A 17749-nucleotide genomic window follows, 5' to 3' on the forward strand; every position below is an offset into this window, starting at 1 on the left:
CAACATCTGCGTAAACGTTCTGCACGTTCGTTCCCATCGATTTTACGAAAGAGCCTTTCAGCATTCCATTAGACCTCCAGAGGTAACTCTATGTGGCAAGTTCCAAGTCGGTACCCCTACCATAAGGGTAGTTATAGTGCGAAAAATTACGAAAAAATTCATGAACGTTCTATCGAATAGCACACACGACTGAGAATTCTTTGTGAATTTTTTACTGCAATATCAATTTTTTAAAAATTGCAGAACCCTAAAAATGTTGTAATGAGGTTGCGGGCAAAATGGGACTGAGTACTATGTAACATCTGAGTTAACGTTCTGTATTAACTTCCATCGATTCTATGAAAGGGTATAGTCTTTCAGCATTCGATTAGACCTCCAAAGGTAACTCTGTATGTGACAAGCTCCAAGTCGGTACCCCTACCATGAGGGTAGTTACAGTCTGAACACGGCTTTAATGAATTATGCCCTAGTGCTTCTCTGTACAACTCAACGAAAAATTACGAAAAAATTCGTGAACATTCTCCCTAAAAGCACCCACGACTGTGAATTTTTTACTGCAAAATCGATGTTTAAAAAATTGCAGAAACCTGAAAATTTCGTAATGAAGTAAATATTAACTTCTATCGATTTTATGAAATCAAAATTTTAGAGCCCGGCAGCGGATGTTTGAGCCTCTTCAAAATGACAAATTGCAGCATTCTTTGAACGCGATTTTCATCATCGGATCCCTCACCGTGCGATTACTTTTCAGTGAATCATTTCGCCAGGTTCGATCGCATTCGTCGAATAATGCCACGAAATAGTTTGATTCGATTTGGCGCGCAGGGAATGCTCTAATCACGATCTCGTTACATCGAGTTCCAATGTTATCGTATTCCTGGAAAACTATGGCGATGGGCTGGCTCGATACCGTCCTATACTACTGGCAGCCGAGCGGCGGCGCACGGCGCGGCGGATCGTGTGTCCGCGTTTTACGTCGTCCGTAGCATCCGGCAAACGAAAATTCGATTTTCTACGCGGCGTTTCCGGAACTTTTCGCGCGGTATTTTTTGCCATTTTTCCCCGGTAACTCGCCGTGTTACGTGTAGCACCGAGAGGGTTCCAGTAGTCCGTATTTTACAACCCAGATACCAATATTTTAAAATTGTATAAAGTATCGGAGTTTTTACAAAGTCTTTGCGCCGGACTAACAGGGAAACACCGCCAAAGTGTCAATCACCGATTTTCATGAAACTTTGCACATTCACAGTTTAGCCAAAAATATTTCGGACGTATTTGTGTTTATCAGCGGAAAAACAGTATACATATATTTCTTGGAAAACAAAATAAATACTGAAAAATACATTGTATACATACTTTAAGGAAAGTCGTAAAGATAAATAGCGATGCGATAATGTTGTATGTGCGAAATTGTACGCAGAAGTTTGAAAAGGTCAATTTGACCGACCGTGATAGGTTTAGTGTTAAGGGGCGCGAAAACAATTATTGAAATAATCGAAATTAATTTAGGAAAATAATGGAATACACTTCTGTGCTTAATAAATTTAGTGTTTCCATTTTTATAGGGCAACCAGAAGCTTTTAACCCTTAGCACTCGAATGGTGCCTGTATTGCTGTATCATTATTCAAAATATTTTTTACATTATTAAATTTGTTTGTATTCAATAAATTACCAAACATTTCGGTATTGTACGAGTAAGTTGCACCATTTTCGTATGTATAAAATGAAAAAAATATATAGAAGGGCAATATTCTAGGTCGGAAGAAATGTTTCGTTTTGGAGTTGAAATAGCTTGGAGTGCAAAGGGTTAATTCTTGGCGAGTTTACTGTTAAGTTCAATCGTTCAAAAACTAGTGAGCATAGAGGGGAACGATACAAATTACTTGGACTTTTGCAAGGAACAATATGGTGACGGCGAAATTTGAGTAAAATCATGGGTAGTTTGTTGAAAGCGTTGTCGTGAGTTGTAAGTTGAAATATTGAAGACCGAAACGGTTTAAAGCGTCTGGCTCTCGTTAAATATTATACATCGGCGGACAGGAAAGGAACGGGGGGAAAAAGGAAGAAGCGAGTACGAGACTTCCGTTGCGAAGGAAGTTTTTGGTCGAACGAGTTACGCCGGTGATTGCGTCACGAGACCGTTTCATCCCTTTCATCTTGTCTCCTCGTCCGCCGGCGTCGTTGTGTCTCGGCGAGTCCTCTCCAGCTCTCTTTCCCGACGAGACTGTTTTTCAGGTTCACCGACGGGAACAGAGACCGAGGGAGACGGAGAGAGAGAGAGAGAGAGAGAGAGAGAGAGAGAGAGAGAGAGAGAGAGAGAGAGAGACGATGAGGGGCCACGAGATTCTCGACATTTCCGCGACATAATTTTCCTCGCGTGCACCTTGCATCCACCGGGCTCTTTTTCTTCGCGGAGCTCCTCTTTTTTTCCTCTTCTATGGTTTTAATCTGCGGCCGCGTATTCTGGCCGCCTTTTCGGCCCGTTGTCCTCGTGTTAATCGATAGCATCGTTGCGTTCCCCTTGCCTCTTGTCTACCCGCTTTTCTTTTCATCGAACGGTTTCTTTTGCGTACCGTCATCTTCATTACAGTCACGGTTGGGGAGGACCTTACAGAATTCGTGTAGCGTATCGACTGAGTGGATCGTAGTTGAGAATGTTTGGTGAAGTATTTGTGGGCACTCTGTAGAGCGGTGTCGGGTTATAATGTAGTCTGGCGGCTCTGATTATGGTACGACATACAGTCTGATTATACGAGCGCAACATACAGGATCATTAATGACCATAGCCCTTAACTCTGACGATATCGAACCTTCTTCAATTTCTAAAGCAATACTGTTCTGCAACGAGAAAGTTGGTAGCCATCTTGCGGCGGGACTAGGAAGCGCTGCCACAGTAGAATGGGACCGCACAGATCAGACGCAGCGGTCTACGTCGTTTTATCAGTTCCAGGGTTCAAATTTTAACACTTTATCCACCGGAAGCCTATTAATAGGATTTTCAATAATTGCACTGTATCACAAGGAAACTTAAATCCCTAACGAAATTGTTAGATTGCTGTGCTGGAGCTGACTCGTTGGTTCATGGATTATAGACAATGGGTTACATGTAGCAGTAATTATAATAAATATTATTGCTAGATGGCGGATTTTAAGAACTTACAACAAAACTGACTAGACGCAATTTAAAGCAACGGCGCTCACCATTCAACTCCCTCCCCTGCTTTCGCGACGACAGCATGTTCACGGCCCCTTTCCCCGCGTTGGATTAACTTTTATATCAGAGGAGGAGAATTCTCGTCCGGATTCCAGCACGCCTGCCCGATTCGCGTGCACACACGCGCCTCCAGGACACAGGGAAGAAACATAATTTAGTCCCCGAGAATAAAAGTACGAGGCGTGCGCCGGCGTTTGCACCGGTGCTCAAAGCGGTTCCGACCCGCTCGTTCTCATTTCGTCGGCGAAGCCGCGCGTAGTTGAACGGGCGACAAGTGACAGCACAGTTGTAATTGCGAATCGGCCGTGCCCGGGAACTGGTCCGTCAGGGAGATGCAAATATTCGGGGCCGTTGTTGCTGCCGCTGTTGCGAACGATCGACCGAGTTTACACGGAAGATCGAGGCGGACGTCCGCGCCACGCTTCCTGAAAATCTGATTACGCAGGCTTGCCGGCAAATTCGATCCTTCGGTGTTCCTTGGCTCGCCGAGCAAATTCGAAAGCCTAGGCTATTAATCTCCCCGCTTTGAACACGACTGCCGAACAATTCTCGGCAACGATCTCACACGTTGCAAAAGCTTCCACAAAACCGGAAGAATTTAATCAACGAAACCAAAACTGTTTCTATTGACTCTTTCACTCTTCTAGATTGCATGAATACCAACGAAGTTCGGTTCTACTGTGATATGGGCAGAATCGATTTTCAAGGATAGACAAAGAATTATGTCATCCACAAAGCGACAGTAACAGAAAAGCACGGTGAAGGTTAATCGAAGATTTCTTGTTAAAATAGAACGAATTGAAATTTTACATATGTTGAAATATTGCCGATTGTCCAGTGCAAGAATAGGATTTTCGGAATTTCCAATTCCCCCATTTTGTTCTCGGGTCTCCAATTGCTGGTTCTCGGCGTTCCTCCGTTGCGTCGCGGTTTCGTTTCGATCGGTGCCCGCGGCTATTTTCCAGCCGAAATTCAAAGACAGAGAACGACCAACCAGCGTGAGGAGAGGAACCAGAGGTGAAAGAGAAAGAGAGAGGGGAGGAGGAGGAGACGCGAGGAGGAAGTAAATAAGCGCGTGTACCGAGCAGCCGATGACCTACTATTGACGCTTTTGTGGCGCTGCTTTAGCTACGTTCCGGCACAATGGAAAATGTAGCAACTCGAAACGGGTCTGAAAAGAGGGAACGGCGAGAGAGAGAGAAGAGTGGAGGGGGAACACGGGGCGGGGAACATGAACAGAAGAGAGAGGGAGAAAGAGAGAGAGAGAGAGAGAGAGAGAGAGGAGGAGAGAAAAAGAGAAAGAGCGAGAGACGCGGTGCGCGCGTTCTTTCTTCGACGACGAAAAACTGTGTCGCTCATTGTCGACCGGTATCCATCGCGGAACAATCGCGATAATGAGAAAGCTACGCAGCCGAAGAGTTTCGCTCTTTCCCGCTCTTTCTCTGCAGCCCCCGCCCCCCTCCCGAATCGTCGCAGTCGGGGGTAGAAGTTTCTTGCGCACGGGTTTCGGTCCCGAGGCTTCTCGCGGCGCTCTGCCGCCGCCCCCTTCGACCGCAGCCCGCGACGACACAGCCAGCTCCTGTTCCTTTTGTCCGCTCCCTACATCGGGGTTCGCGATCTCCATCGACCGGCTGCTCCCTGCCGCGCTCTGTCCTAGACTCCACTCGGCCACCAGACGAGCAACCGCGCAAATAACATTTTTGTGACCTTGGTTCGCCCCCGGGGCCACGCCGATGACGCCAGAGAACGCAAGGACACTCTATCTTACGGCTGAAGATGGTATCATATCGCTCCTTTGGAGGGAGTAGGCGTGGCTCCGTTGCTCTCGAATGGAACTGGTGCAGTACCCCATGAAGCTATGTATGATCATGTCCGACCTAGGGATTCTGGGTCCCTAACACATTCCATTTTGTAGCCCTCAATTTTCCTCATTCCGTCTACCTTGCATTGCGTGGGCGTGGCTTCGCTGTTCTCGATTTTAATGGAGCCAGAACCGTGCTCCACACATCAATCTATGTCGTGTCTGACCTAGGAGTCATATATTCCCTTAAAAATCTAACTCTGGAGATTCTAAATTTGCTTGGTGTGTCTACCTAACCTCTTGTAGGCGTGGCCATGTTGTTCTCGATTTTAATGGAACTGGTGCATGCAGTGCCCCATGAAGCTATGTATGATCATGTCCGACCTAGGGATTCTGGGTCCCTAACACATTCCATTTTGTAGCCCTCAATTTTCCTCATTCCGTCTACCTTGCATTGCGTGGGCGTGGCTTCGCTGCTCTCGATTTTAATGGAGCCAGAATCGTGCTCCACACATCAATCTATGTCGTGTCTGACGTAGGAGTCATATATTCCCTTAAAAATCTAGCTCTGGAGATTCCAAATTTGCTTGGTGTGTCTACCTAACCTCTTGTAGGCGTGGCAATGTTGTTCTCGATTTTAATGGAACTGGTGCATGCAGTGCCCCATGAAGCTATGTATGTTCATGTTCGACCTAGGGATTCTGGGTCTCTCAAACATTCAATATTGTAGCCCTCAATTTTCCTCATTCCGTCTACCTTGCATTGCGTGGGCGTGGCTTCGCTGCTCTCGATTTTAATGGAGCCAGAACCGTGCTCCACACATCAATCTATGTCGTGTCTGACCTAGGAGTCCCTTAAAAATCTAGCTCTGGAGATTCTAAATTTGCTTGGTGTGTTACCTAGCCTCTTGTAGGCGTGGCCACGTTGCTCTCGATTTTGATAGAGTCACGGTACTGCCCCATAGTACAATCTATGGTCCGCCTGGTCTGGAATTACTCTGCTCCCTGGAAAACTTAACGCTGAAGACTCCAATCTCAATTTCTGCGTGCACGTTGCCCCGAGTAGGCGTGTCCTCGTTGCTCTCGATTTCGTCGGAGCCAGGCCAGTGCTCTACAGGACAGTCCACGTTTGCCACCGTCTGATTTTCCGGCTACTTTGAAATTCAAATGCGTCCTCCGCGGACGTCTTAATTTACCGTCAGGATTAAACGAACCAGCGACGGGTTCGAGCGGGAATCGAACAAGAACCACTCGCGCTATTCCCGTCCGTCAGATCGCTCAACGTCAAACGTATTCCGTGACCTAGGTCCCGAGGAGCCTCTCTTTCGTTGCCACGGCACGGCAAACCGCGACAAGCTCGATCGAGCCGAAGCGAAATGAACTCGCTCTCCTGCTCTCTTTCTCTCCAGCCGCGCGGCGTTTCCCGCCGAGGCAGCTACGGGAATTTAGTCGAGCGGTTGCTCGTGGTCGTCGTTTATTTCCGGCGTCATCCTAAACAGCCAGATGCCCCGCAATGATTCAATCAACCGCGAACGAGCTTACCGCGCCAATCCGACGGTTTTATTGTCCTGCCGCGAAGGTGGCGGAACATGAAACTTAACGGTCGCGTTGTTCTTGGCGGGATTCTCATGCCAGGATTCTCCGGTTGATTAATGGCCGAGTGCTGCCATAAACGCCGACAGATTTCGCGTGCGTGCGAAAACCGTTCCCGTTACGCTCGCTAATAGTGTTGCGCGAAGGGATCCCGCGGGCGTGTCGCCCCACGGAAAATCACCGACACGCTCCAGCCGATTTCGGGAGATCGTCCTCGCTCCCTTTGCCGAACATTTCCGCCGTTCCCTAATCGATACTCGAGGCCGATCGTAGCGGAAGTAAAACTCTCTGTTGTTCTTTCACTGCTGCGTCGAGGTCAACTGGAACCAAACTTTTCTTGTTAAAATTCTTCAATTTTCATGGACTCCTCCCACTTGGAGATTATCCGTGCCGATCTGAAAAGTCAAGGTTATACTAATCTAAAGAGTCTCGGTAAGACTCGCGTACCAACTAGAAGCTTCGATTTTTATGAAATTCACATGTCGGGTCTCTGGAAAAATATTTGACACGCGTCTCCCTCGACCAGGTGAGAACCCTCGATGCTGGAGGGTTGAAGCACACTTTCCCCCAACTTCGAGGGTAGTTTTCTCGCCCCGTTAACACGCATGATCGCCGACGGAATAATAAATAATCACGGTGGGTGCGAACGCGGTTGCTCGGTGTTTTTCATTCGCGATTTCAAATGGAATACAAAAGCGACGGGTTTCGCAGCGGCCCGAGAATGCCAGCATCGAACTGCGTGTCCCGAGGTTTTCCTAAAACGAGCATCGCCCGCCACGCTATGTTTAGTATTATAGAAACGGACATAGCAGGCTGAAACGGACCCGCGTCATCTGGCTAAACTTGGAACTTAGACTTCACGTCTGGCCCGCGTTGAACGTCGCCACTTTAGAAAGAGAGAGAGAGAGAGAGAGAGAGAGAGAGAGAGAGAGAGAGAGAAAGATATGGTTGTTCCATCTTTCCTTGGCTCGGTTTATATAACCCTTAAACGCGCTGTCGATATTTTTGGGACGTCACTCTTCTTTCGATAACGCCTATAGCAGCCCGATTCGATGAGACTTCGGTTACCTGTTGCGACCGCCTCGTCGAAAATACCGTCGACGGGTCCGCGTCGTACACGTCGCGAGGAGAAGATCGATCGTGTTTATTTATTCATTCGCTCGCGAGCGTGTTTTTAAAGAACGCCGATCTGTCAACAAATCGTTGCTCGGAGCCGATTCACATCTGTCAGGGATTAATCGCGGACAACCCGCAAAGCTGGGAATGTTTCAATTAAAAACTCCATTAGCCGACTTTTTCGTTTCACGTGTATACAGAATCTCGGTAAGGTAAAACAGTTTCATTGCCGGATAAAAACGATTCAATTATATCCGCGTTTTTATCGACGTCGTCATTTTGAGGTACGGATAGCTTTCTCATCGTTAGACCGCGGATTTTGCGTTCGCGAGACAAGTGAGTAACAGTGGACTGGTTACCGGAATTTAAATATGTCGGTACATCCAACTCAGTAATGGATCTTTATGCGAAACTGAAATTTCTTGCGTCCGTTGCGAGAAACAGCAGCTGCTTAGAAATGTCGTCTAATAGTGTTTGCTGGTCGGAGGTAACATATCGATTGGATTCTTTTAATCTTCCTACCGTTTCGAATTACCGTTGTTCATTATGTCATGAGCGCTCAAATTCTACTCGTTGAAATTATTCAAGGAAGAAGGAAATTTCGAGTGTCTTGCAATTGACGAGAACAATTTTGATAAAGACTGCACACTCTTGCATAAACACTGCCGTATAAATATTCATATAAAATGGTGTTGTATTAAAACACAGGGTGGTCTAGAAATGGGGGACACGCTTGGGAACACAGATACAAGCTCGCAGCGATCGAAGACGTGCAGGAAAATCTGCTCGTCCCGTTTCCAATAACGCGGATTCGCGACCGGGGTAGGAATCGAGGTTTCCGAGCTCGAGACCGGACTGCGTCCGAAAATTCCGCTCACCGGCCTCAAGCAAAGCCCACGAAGGAAGAGAGCGGCGGCCAAAGTCGCCGAACGGTACGGATTTAGCCGCCATCTGGTCCAGTCCGTTCTCTTGGTTCTGCTAGCGGATCACCACCGATAGGATTCGAAATAGGCGCGCGAAAGGAAGAGAGAGAGAGAGAGAGAGAGAGAGAGAGAGAGAGAGAGAAAAGTTCGTCGTGAAAAAACGTGCGTCCGGCGAATTAGCATCGGCCGCGAAGAACAACGACGATTACATAGAGATTTGCCGGTGATCGTGGCACGCGATCGCGAGGGATCAAAGCGAGCCAGCCTTGTTCACGGTGCAAGAAAAAAAGATGAACGAGCGTGCCGCGCGAGAGATCGACTTCAGGTACGCACGAAAGCGGATCTCGCGGCACGCAACGACGAGCCTCGAGTGCCGTGAAACCCGGGGCAGAAATGTTTCGCGAAGGTCACGCGACAGGAAAAACATAATTGAAGCTGTCTCGATGCCGGTGGACAACGGTGGCAATGGCCAGTGGGCGGTCAGGGTCCCCCAAACGTGCTCAAACGTGGTCAAACGGTGGCAAACCCGCGTTTCTTGCACCGAGTCGAATAGAATTCTCAGCTCTTCTGGAGTTGCAGGCTTGGTAGATCATAAGGAAACTTCTACGAACGTTACAAGCATACACAAACGCGGCCAAGGTCGCTCAAACGTGCTCAAACGGCAGCAAATACGCGTTCTTGAATATCTGTGCATCGAATGCTAAAGTATTTTCGGTTGTTATGGAGTTGGAGGCTTGGTAGATCGTCGGGGAATTTCTACAAACCTCACAAGCATAAACAAACGCGGCCAAGGTCGCTCAAACGTGCTCAAACGGCGGCAAATACGCGTTCTTGAATATCTGTGCATCGAATGCTAAAGTATTTTCAGTTGCTATGGAGTTGCAGGCTTGGTAGATCATAAGGAAACTTCTACGAACGTTACAAGCATACACAAACGCGGCCAAGGTTGCTCAAACGTGCTCAAACGGCGGCAAATACGCGTTCTTGAATATCTGTGCATCGAATGCTAAAGTATTTTCGGTTGTTATGGAGTTGGAGGCTTGGTAGATCGTCGGGGAATTTCTACAAACCTCACAAGCATAAACAAACGCGGCCAAGGTCGCTCAAACGTGCTCAAACGGCGGCAAATACGCGTTCTTGAATATCTGTGCATCGAATGCTAAAGTATTTTCAGTTGCTATGGAGTTGGAGGCTTGGTAGATCGTCTGAAAACTTTTACAAACCTCACAAGCATACACAAACGCAGCCAAGGTCGCTCAAACGTGCTCAAACGGCGGCAAACCAGCGTTCTTGAATATCTGTGCGTCGAATAAGTATTTTCGGCTGTTATCGAGCTGTCGGCTGCACAAATCGGGATTTCTACGACCACTGCAAACATCCGCCAACCGACAGGAGTGCGAGCGTTCTTAGAGTGACACGATTTATTAACTCGATAGGTAACAGCCAAATTTCAAACAGCCACCAAATCCCCCACCAGAACAAATTACCAATATACCACTGTCAACAAACGCCGATTAGAGCAACAGTCTTACAGACGCGTAGGACACGATCTACTTGCAGACAGTTACAATCTCTGTTATAGCTAGGAGCATTCAACGTCAATCAGCTGTCACATTCAAGCGCCGTCAAACATCGCCGATTTCCAAACGAGCGACCAACGTCCTCCAAATCATTTGCAACGATCGCGCCTATGTCCACGTTAATTTGTACGTTTATGATTCGGCGCGGCTAGTCGCGAGAGCGAAGGGCAGCGAGCGCAGCGGAGCGGACCACGATTTTGACAATTACCTCGGAAATGTGGGGAAAAATGTTTGAGGTCGTCGCGGTTAGGTCGTGAAAGCGGGCGAGCGACGTGGCCCGGAGTGGCGGCATACTATTCGCGAGGCCAAGTTCCACAAACTTGAGAGAGAAACGACTTCGCGCAGAGGGTGGACGATAAGATTGCGCGGAGAACAACCCGTGGCACGACCACGCCGCACAACTCCGACATACTGCGCATAGCGTGGAATATTAAACGATCGCGATGAAATTCTAAGAAGAGAATCGCTGTTTCACGGCGTTCCTCGACGATCCTGCCGCACGAACGGTTCCGCTTTCCGGCAAGAAGTTCAAAAAATCGAGATCAGCTCAAACAGTCTCAAACCGGGGTTCCAACTATCGGACGTTCACACAATCTCGAAACAATTTAGAACCGTCACAGTCTCGATACTCTTCTGAAACTATTTGCAGCGCGCCCCGATTGATAAGGGTACATTCTTAGATTCTAGTGTACACGTTCACAGCACACGCTCAGAGCAAACGACTTTCGAACAGCGGGAACAACAAAGATTTTGGCAGCGTCGTCTGTCACTGTGGCAGGCGACATTTCCGTGTTCAAGCGGCGCTCACAGAGCGAGACTGACAGGTCGCAGCCGAGTTTGAAACGGACTGCTTCAAAGACGTTCTTGGACCATCGGTGACCACCAATTAATGGAGACACGCATATTTTTACATCAAGCATCACGCGTATTTGTAAAGTGTGCCGTTACTGGGCGAGAATGGTCACCGTTTCCGTCAGCGAAAATTTTAAACGCATGGTAAGCCTTATTGTTGAAACTGAAACTGTTCTACACCAATTGCAAGAAACGTGGACAGGCAAACAATCCGCTTTACAGACGTCCTATTGCCATCAACATCCACCAAACGTCAATCATCAATGGAATTGTGTGTAACTCGTGATTCCGGGGGATAAAAAACACTGTTAGGATAGAGAAAGGTTCGAATAAAATGGTGCGCGACAAAAACGATTTCCGGCGTGCGTTTTCGCGAGACCAGCGGCGTGCACGGTGAGGGCCGAGCCCTTGCTGGAGCCTCGTGCGGCGATCGATCCTCGGATTCGCGATTTCTACCCTCGAGTGGGCAATTCGCTGGGATTTGGGTCGCGACGAGGGATGCAGACGCGTGCTAATCGATTCGCGGTTTCTGATCGGCGGAAACAACGCGGCGGCCGGCGTCGACGCGCGTCGCCCGTCGCGAATATTTCGCGCCGAATGTTCCGCCGCCTCCGGCTCCGACTGCCGTCGAAATTATTGATTCTGGCAGCAAAGCGGTGCACCGACGATGCTCCTCGATATCCTTTCCCCATCGCGAAGGACACGAGAGAGAAAACCCGGCCCGAATCCAATCCGGGGAGCACGCAGACTGGCCGGCGCGGCGTCTGACATACGTCTCGGCGTCAATTTCGCTTTCCACGAAAAGCTTACGGGAATTGAATTTCCGCATCGACTTACCGCATCGTTGTGGTGAAGAGTCTTTTTAAGCGTTGAAACGATTCGAATCCGTAGGGAAAGAGTATCACAGAGCGTTCCCAGAGGTCCAGGCGTGTTTCGTTCGCCGGCGACACGGACGTGTTCACCTCATCGTCGCGATATCGTCGCGTTCAACAAGTCACTGGCCACGAGAGAGATCGATCCGCCTGGGTTCGCGAACAGCGGAGAGCAGTGATTCGCCGAGGAGAATCGGCGATACTCGCGGCTCAAGGTGCACACGAGAACCCGGAGGATTGCACGAGAGCAGGTTCGCGAAGTGGTTGGGGAATCGTGCGCGAGTATCACGCGACCAACGAGGACTGGTGCGCGACGATCGAGGACAAGCGCGAAGAACGGACACGCGCGACGAGCTACGCTTCGCGACTGAGTTTGATATCCTCCTCGAGGGTAGCCCGCGGAGGAGAGCTCTACCCCCACTCGGCTCTGTCGGCGAGAGCGGCGGGGGCTGCAGGGGGCGAGGGAGCTCCGATCTTCTCTCGTAGTCTAGGAAGTAGGGATGGGATCAAGTTCGATACGCATGGTGCGAGTCCGAGGCAATTTTGGCAACTGTGTTTCATTTTGTTAGGCTCGAGACCTCTCGACAGCGGTGACCGAGTCACCGTAGTATCAAAATTGTCACGCAATTTCGAAATTCCTAGAAATTAAAGCAAGTGTATAGCTACGTTAAAGACAGCAGAGAGACTTAGAGGGTTAGGAGGGTTAAAGAGTATACTTGTGATGTTATTTTATGCAAGGTGGTGACATAGCCTAGAACAAAGACCTGTAGGTGGTTGATTAGTTTCTATTTCTATTACTGTTGAAGGTGTTATTATAGCTAAGTTCCTAATGGAGTAATAATTTGGGAAAGGGATGTGTCAGTAAGGCACTCATGAAAGTCTTGGATGTGTTCGAGTATACTCGGGAGATACTCGAACCCGTCACTACTCAGAGGCTTGCTAGACCATGACACTCGTCTAGAAGTCGTTCTTGGCTCTTTGAGCGACCAGATGATTCAAAAGACAATGCTAATGATGGCACCTGTAAGAGAGTCGTAGTTTTCTGTTTCTTTGGAAGTAGGCCATTTTATTTCTCCACGAATGAGCTACTCTCCCCCGCGGGAAGGCAATTCATGTAAGACGGCTGTTTATTGGTACCTGCTTGAATACCATTAGCAGACTGCGAATCTTTATGCAAAATAACAATATTCGCAGGAGTATATTGAAGAATATTGAAGCAGGAATGAAGCAGGATGAAGAATATTGAAGTATATTGAAGAATATTGAAGCAGGAGTTCAATAGAAATTCATTCCATCCCCTGACAGGTCTTTCACGTTGAAAACAACCTAATAACAATCTTGGATGTTTTAAATCTGTTACTGTCTTACATTTCACCTAGCCAATTTCTTCATAAATTGCATAAAAATCCGCAGTCTAACCATTAGATTTCTCCATGAAAGGGCAACTACTCCACTCCGTGAGAAAGCAATTTTACTCTTCCACAAGAGACTATACTCCCGATGTATTATAGTGTTCTCATAATGAAGGTACAGATATGGGGGCACTATTGTGTTCACAAAAGGATTCAATCTACTTGGTTTGGACTGGCTGTACCATTTCTGTTTTCAGAGATGCCCATAGAAGGTCCGAATGCAATCAAGGAGTGAATCTACTTGCAAGGTGCTCCATCCCATCACTACCATAACGCAACTCTGGCTACGACAACGACTCGACTCGACTCGACTCGACTCGACTCGATTGTGACTCGATCATGACTCGACTCAATACGTCACGACCCTCCGACGAGAATCGAACGCGAGCACGAAGGCGCACGCGTGCGAGGACCGGGAGCGTAGCGTGTGCCCGCAAAGTGGCAACCGGTGGCAGCAGCCGCCTGCTCCGCGTCGCGACGCCTCGACGTCGTCTATTTACGCAGACGGTGCACCCTGTCGCACACTGATCGCTCCAGCCGGACACGACAGGAGTCGCGAGAACCACTTGTGCACGAGAGGGTGCATCCTCGAGGACGATGCACCGGACTACTAACGTGTTTCCACCTCCGTCGATAGCTTCGCTCGAAATTAACATTTAATTTCGCCTGTTCCTGTGAAATTGGAGCTTGCTACAACAACAGTACGTCCAGCGGCAGGTGGTTAACACTAAATTAACAAAGCTGTTTCCGTAGGACATAAACTGTACCGTTGGAACATGTGTTGCAATTATAACCGGACGAGATTTACAGTCAGTCTCGTAATTGATGGCACACGCAAGTAACATTTTATTCGGCAATGCAGTTTATACATACAGTGAATTCTCGATATATGTCAATAACACGGGTCTTGACGTCGTGTATCGTCCAGCCGTGTTATGTTTACACTCCTCGGCGTCCGAGGTCCCTCACGAGGTATAATTCCGCGACGTTTATCGTCCAGATCTTGGCGACATATATAGAGAAATCACTGTATTTCCAATCCCGTTCGAACGACTAATCAAATCTTCCATTTTCCATCACAAAAATGGCCATCGGGGGCTAACTTTGAAAAACGAATAAAAATTCGCGGAAAGGTAGCGACTCTCGGGAAATTCGAGTTAAAGCGACGTACCTTGGTGGACAGCTCCAATTAACCGTGCAAACGGACGATTTGCTGATTTCGTTTGGCCTCCGATGGCGACTCTCCCGCTCGATACCAAATATTATCGTGGGGCCGCGCGCGAAACGCGCCGTTTATCGACATCCGATGACGGATCGATAAGTCGCCGTGCTCTCTAATAGAAACCTGGCAGGAAATAAACGTCGCGATTAAACGATACACCGTGGACGGGATCGGGCGCCGATACCGGGAGTGAATACGACGCCATTGTTACCGGATCGTTTTATAAAGTCGTCGTCGTCACCGGATCGATTCCACGAAACGCAGGAAACGATTGCTTCGGAACGGTCGAGGGGCCTCCTTCGGGATCTTCGAGACGGAACCGATCGTCGACGGATCGGCAATGGAGATCGCCGTTGGCCGGGTGACGCGGAATGGCTTTCGACGGAGCCGTTTATCGGGCCGCGAGTGTCGGATTAATAAATCATCGTGCAGCGGCGAGATACGCGCATTAGTTAATCGATAACGTGGTTAACGGCCGACCGCGTTTCCGTCGGACGCCGCGAAAATTCTACGACCGCCCCGAACTCGTTTGTCACGATTACCGATCGCGGTCGATGCATTTTTCAACGGCCGAGCCTATTTATTTATTCATCGAGCACGAGCCCTGCGCCCGTTATACACGAAAGAAACCGCCGAAAAATGGTAAGGTGGTGTGCTATATAATTTTTGGTGATTGGGGCCTTGAGGTTGGCGAGACTTGTAGGTGGCGCATTACTATAGTATTCTTTGTTTACTATGTGTTTGACCATCGTGATGTTTGCACATCAGAAAGTGCCATTTAATGCAGACTAAGAAAATTTTTAAATGTCGATGTTTTAGTTTGGGCTGATTAAAATCGTTAAACGGAGAATGAAATTTCTGTTTGGCTCCTGTTTTGTACAATTTATACAATTGTTATTTCCCATAAAGATCCGCAGTCTTGTACACTTTTCAGTGTATAGCGAGTAGAGGTGTCTGATTGAGCTGTGTAGTTTCTTAGCCCCAAAGTCAGAGCCGGATCGCAGCTGGCGCGTTGCTCTCGCGTATCGGCTCACGGTATGGTCCGATTTACGCGACGTCGCATCCTTTCCATAAATACCCACCGACACGAGGATGGTTAGCGAGAGACGCCAACGCGGCCGTCTTAAATTTTCCAAGCCGGGTAGGCGGCGTTACCTTAAATTTCCCCGCCCTCCGCCGCCTACGGGAGCTTAGAGTGCTGTTCTACATCGCGCTTCTCTTGTTTATCGAGCGCGCCAACCGCCGATTAATCCGCTGGCTCGCGAAAGGGTTTTGTCTGTTGTCGCGGCACGCCCTGTCAATTCGCGAAACGACACCGAGTTGGCCCTTGGAGCCAAACCGGAGTGCACAGGGAGCAAAGAGCAATCTTTGTTCAAAGCAAAAGAGGTTCCATGTTAAAATCATTTTGTAGCATTTTCAGCTAGATTTTCTGGAGGGTACAGAGTCTGAATCAAATTTGGGAACGATGGGAAACAATGGGAGCCTCGAAGCCACGTCTACATCAAGCTGGCAACGCCTACTCCAGGGGAGCCACGCCTCCTCTAATCGGAGGGAGCTAGATAAAGGGCTTTCTGTTGCAGAATTGAGAATTTTGCCTTCAAGATGGAGTCCTGGGGGAGGCAAGAGAACGAGAAGTGAAATGAAAAATTTGCCCTACACCCAGCAGGTAGGAGCGATCCAGTCTGCTCTAAGAGCAAAAAGCTGCCAGACCTTGATAGAAAGCAGAAGCATCCTAATTGCCGGCATGTCCGCGTTGCTTCTGAAATGGGAAAAGCGCGTGTCCCCGCTAGACAAGCATAGGCCCGCGCCGTTTCGAGCACGACCACCTAGACGACGCCGACGAGAGAGAGAGAGAGAGAGAGGGAGAGCCCGTTTCTCGCGTCGCATTGTCAACACGTGGACGCTAATAATAGTGTTCGCTGCCGTTGGCAGAGCGTGGCTCTGCGAGGCCCGCGATCCCCCGCGATAAAGCCGTGAACAGGCTTTTAATAAAGGAAGAAGCCCGGCGCACAGTCGTCTCGACGACGCGCCGAGGAATTTCCGTGCTTTATCGCTTTGGCCCTCATGCAACGCGCGCCCTCACCGTTTCCGGTGGAACCTCGTCGCGAGGAAAACCCGCTTCGCTTCCTCCAGGATCTGGTAAACTTCATGACCCGAACCTCGAAAACCCGCGCGAACCTTTCGCCGTGACGCAATCCCTCCTTCTTTTCGGAATTTCTGGACCGCCGGTGACGACGCGAGAATGCTACAGACACGTCGCGGGCTTTCGAACGAAAGCGTGGCAAAAGCGTGACGAAAGCGTACGCTCTGTAACACCGTGTCGCGAACCGCAAATTGCTCTTGGCTCTGGCTAAATTATTACTGAACGCATGGACGACCGAGCGTTGCGTACCAATTGATTTAGTGCTACGATACCGTGCCTTACTATTTATTACTATTGATTTATTTCGGTGCCAGGCAGCTCGCCCAACTCGAACACCAGCAGAGAGCGCGCGTCTCGGACTCCCACCGAACTCATTTGTCTGTCTATCAACATCAACACTTCGGTCCACCCGTCAATCGACCGAGAAACAACAAGTCTCGTTTGTAGTTTGTTAACCGTTCGCCCGAGACTTTCCGTTTGCTACACGCGAAAAATTTCGTTAATTAATGAACAGAACTTCGTCTAGGTATGGGTCTTCACGATTGAGTGGTGCATTGCCTGTTTTGTGACACTTATTTTAACATACTTGGCCCTGAGGTTTATTAACCCCTTGCCAGGATAAGGAAAATTAGAAAAATTACGTCACGGAGTTGGGGCTACGCCTCCAATCGCTGATTGGCCCTCCTCCCACCACAGAAATGGTCGTTAACACTTTGCATGCCAACAACTTCAGCAGTTCTATAAAATTTCTTCAACGAGATAAATATCTAAGTGTTATGACATTGAGAGTACTCTACCACATTTCACACAGATTTCACGTCTTTAAAAAATTTACTATACCAACTGTATTAAGGCAAAAATTCTGCCTCCCATTTCTGGGAGTTGCGGCCCCCGAAGTGTTAACAAGCTTTTGGCAGACAATTACGCAACAGACGATTAAGATTTTAGTTCAGCAGTTCATAATCGTGAACACAGTGTCCAAAACTTGGCAACGAACTTCGCATTTTGCACTTTCGAATAG

The 17749-nt window shown here is 48.5% G+C and overlaps 1 protein-coding gene across 4 annotated transcripts in view; it reads right to left on the minus strand.

The window, feature by feature from the left end:
• The window catches only part of Msi (RNA-binding protein musashi), a 182859-nt gene that overhangs the window by 116479 nt on the left and 48631 nt on the right, over nucleotides 1-17749 (minus strand). Inside the window, exon 1 of one of the 4 annotated variants that reach the window (XR_013082326.1) lies at nucleotides 11917-12306. The exons of the other annotated variants lie outside the window; for them this stretch is intronic. The gene's annotated coding sequence lies outside the window, so the exon portion shown is untranslated. Of the gene's footprint in view, nucleotides 1-11916; nucleotides 12307-17749 lie in introns of those variants that run through there. 4 annotated transcript variants of the gene reach the window in all.

The sequence above is a fragment of the Halictus rubicundus genome, chromosome 5, assembly GCF_050948215.1.
Source record: "Halictus rubicundus isolate RS-2024b chromosome 5, iyHalRubi1_principal, whole genome shotgun sequence".
Taxonomy (NCBI): Eukaryota; Metazoa; Arthropoda; class Insecta; order Hymenoptera; family Halictidae; genus Halictus; species Halictus rubicundus.